The sequence below is a fragment of the Lithobates pipiens genome, unplaced genomic scaffold (genome assembly GCF_037356315.1).
Source record: "Lithobates pipiens isolate NorthernLeopardFrog02 unplaced genomic scaffold, aLitPip1_a1.2 Scaffold_19, whole genome shotgun sequence".
Classification (NCBI taxonomy): domain Eukaryota; kingdom Metazoa; phylum Chordata; class Amphibia; order Anura; family Ranidae; genus Lithobates; species Lithobates pipiens.
In genome coordinates this window covers 154,664,909-154,668,300 of record NW_027507764.1, presented here as the reverse complement: position 1 = coordinate 154,668,300, position 3,392 = coordinate 154,664,909, and the positions used below count along the sequence as shown (strand labels likewise).

The 3,392-nt window shown below is 40.9% G+C and overlaps 1 pseudogene; it reads right to left on the bottom strand.

Moving 5' to 3' along the window:
- Positions 1-3,059: 3,059 nt before the first annotated feature.
- LOC143999784 (U2 spliceosomal RNA) lies at positions 3,060-3,192 on the bottom strand (annotated as a pseudogene).
- Between the last annotated feature and the right edge of the window lie 200 nt (positions 3,193-3,392).

The window sequence follows — 3,392 nt, the reverse complement described above, 5'->3', positions numbered from 1 at the left end:
TAGTAAGGTGGCAGTTTGAATTTTGAACAGGGCCTGTTACCATATTTCCTAGGAATGCAATACCTTGCAGCATCCACCCAGGCAGATCGGTGTGTTCCCTATTCATATTTTTAGTTGTTTTGTCATTAATTAAACCTTACAAAGAATAATGGTGGGCTCACACTTTTATGCTGCATTAAAATATTCTTAAATATGTGCTTTATATGCACTGGTGCACTGCAGTTCATTCTTAATGGCACCCACATTCTTAATGGCACCAGAACACAACAGAAGATAACACACTACCGTGCATTATAACATGCTGTATTTTAAAAAGTATACAAGTACCTTGTTGGTCCATTTAAAGGGTTGCTTTAACTAGTATATTATTCAGATTAAAGTTCCCCCCTTTAATCTGCTGGTGATAGCAACAATTATGTTGTTTCTGAATGAAGCCCTTTGAACAGTATTACTAACATTGTTTAAAAGCATTGCCACATAAACAGCAGCTGCAGATGCTGCAGTATCTACAGCCACTACATAGAAAGCCCCTGGCCATCAAAATTACAGCTGAGATTTGCCAACAATAGTGGTGAGACATGATGGCCTGGAATGAGAATTGGGGCAGGCCTCACAGGATGCAAAAGAAGGTCTATGTCATGCATAGAGGCTGCTAGTTGGTCAGCCCTGTAAGAGACACTTACTTAATGAACAATAATTTAGGCAGTCTGTTATAGATCACCAACAATATGGTGTTACTGTACATACAGATAGGATAGGAGAAAATTCTGCCCTACAGATATGAATTAACTATTAAATTTCCTAACCATATTATTTAAAAAAAGCAATACACATTGATTTCAGTAGCTCAAAAATCATTGTGCTATATCATTATATATTAATTTACCAGCTACAATAAAAGTAAGATTAAAGTCAAGGAACTGCCAATAGAAGCAACTATACAACTGTTTTAAAGTAAGATAATCTAATTAAAGAGCTGGTGTAGGCTCAAAGAGAGGTCAATGGTGTTACTATGGAACACATTGACCTGCACAGCCATTCTAATGAGGGTATCAACATGGATTTAGAAAGTAAGGCAACTTTATGCACAAGATGAATGCCAGAGTGGAAATGTGAGCCATGCAACAAGAATCATCCAGAGGCAATTTGCATGTAAAATATTGGAGTGTGTAGTAAAAAGAGTAAAGCTTTTGTGTGCTGTTATAAATCCTGTTTGTATTCATCTTTGAAACTGTATCACTACCAAAGTCCTAATTCGAGATCTAATGTTTTACGACATGTCCCTTTTTCTTACTGCCAATTTTGCCAAATAAAAAAATTTCATTCTGAAGTGAAGACCTTTAAAAACTGTATAATTGATTTTGGCTTCAGAACAGTCATACATCTAAATAAAGTAAGTTTGTATTGTGTATGAGATCAGAGATATATGTATACTCAGTAAGATGTTATGTTTCATCTTTTACTTTTCTCTTGAATACAATGATATATATTGTATGCCAGGAGTATAGAAAAAAATAACTCAATTTCCATTCTTTATACAGTACATTACTGGTTAGCCTTTGACATAAAAAAAAGAATGAAAAAGAAAACGTATTTGAAACCTATTTTGAAATACAGTGCAGTGGAAATGGACAATTAGCCCTCTAAATGTACCCATACATGTCCAATATTGAAAGGGCTTGGTACTGTGCTGATATGGAAGGAAGTATTTATTACCTTTTAAAAGTAACAAATTAAAGTGAACTATATGGTCATTTTTGCTTGCCCTTAATAAAAGAAAAGCAAAAAGCAACTTTTCTATTATAGATTGCAATCTACAAAATTAGACCTTATACACCCTTGAAAAAAGTGACATGACAATGGAGAGCTTAAACATATTTATTTTGTATTTATTGTGTAATTTCAGTTGGATTTATAACTGCTTTAAGACCCCTTGTTTTCATCTCCCCTCCCAATAGTACTGGTACTATAATGAGATAATCTTGTGTACTACATTAGGGCTACATTGCTGTGCCTAGTCCAGTCATGATCATCTAAAGAAGAGGAAACAGATTTTTTTTTTCTATTGAAAAAGCCTATGGCGTGCAAAACACACCCAAAAACTTCCACCCGGTGCCAAAAAAGTACACACACATAAAGAGTGACACACAAAAATGTGCAACGGGTGTTTGCTGTCCTCCACAAGGAAGGACCTTACCCTGATCCCCCGGGGCATTAGGCTCCAGACAGGGACTGAGGTACCAATGCATGGCCCATCCAGCCGAAGCCGGATGACCGCCTTTCTCCAGAAGGTCTGCCGAAACAGACCCACCCAGGTACTAGGGTAGGGGCTCCCCCGAAGGGAGACCCCCCAAAGAGAGGGCGAACCAAGCCAGAAGTTCTATGTCCACCCTCCCACAAGACTTTCAGGGTTGGCCCGAGGACCGACACCCTACTCATCAAACGTGCAGTGACAACATAAAACGTGATAAACCACGCGTAAATAGAATAAATAAATAAAGTGGGGAAGGGATAGTGGAGAGGGAGAGTGAAAAAGGTGGCCATTGTGTAACACAATGACCAGGCCCTCCGGCCAGGATTCAAAAATTCCTCTGGTCCTAGCCAAAAGGCCCGGCCCTAGAGGCAGGTGTGAAAAGGTGTATTATAGTGACGTGACCAAGGTGCCAACCATCAAAGTGATTAAATCACAGTGAAAGTAAGGCACCCCTGAACTGCCACTTCAGGGGCACATCACCATAGGCTTTACAACAAAAGCATCCCGACCCCCCGGCCCAGACCACAGCAGGCCCCACCCCAGTAAGAAATGCGGAGATCTGAGAGATTAGTTCACATCACTCCCATCACTCCAACCTAATTATATTCGGGAAGTACTAACCGCTCCCATCGCAAAAAAGGAGGAGAGAGCGTTCTCTCCCGAAAAACTGACCGGAGCTAAAGCTGCCCCAATCCAGGCCAGAAGGCCAGGGTCCCCCCCCCCCCCTAGCGCTGACCAGTGGTTCTCCATCCCCATCAGAAGGCTTCCCTTTCGGCTACGAACCGCTCCGGGCTACCTTCACACCAGCAGGTTTTGCATAGCAACCGCCACCCCTGCTGCACCTCGCCGTAGAACAGGGACGGAAGCAAGCGCCACCTCCTGGTAACTGATAAGAACAGATACTACACTTGATCTTAGCCAAAAGGCCAAGAAGAGGAAACAGATGACAGACAAAATACCCTAACTAAATCAGGTATCAATAAATGAAAACAAATGATGGACTTGCAACCACATTCTGAAACCTTTCTGACATGATAGTGAGAGCAAACTACGAGATATTATAGACTTGGGCTGACAGATGGCAACTTAGTAGAAGCTCGCCACAACTCCAAGTTCTTCAGTGACTTTGTCACATACC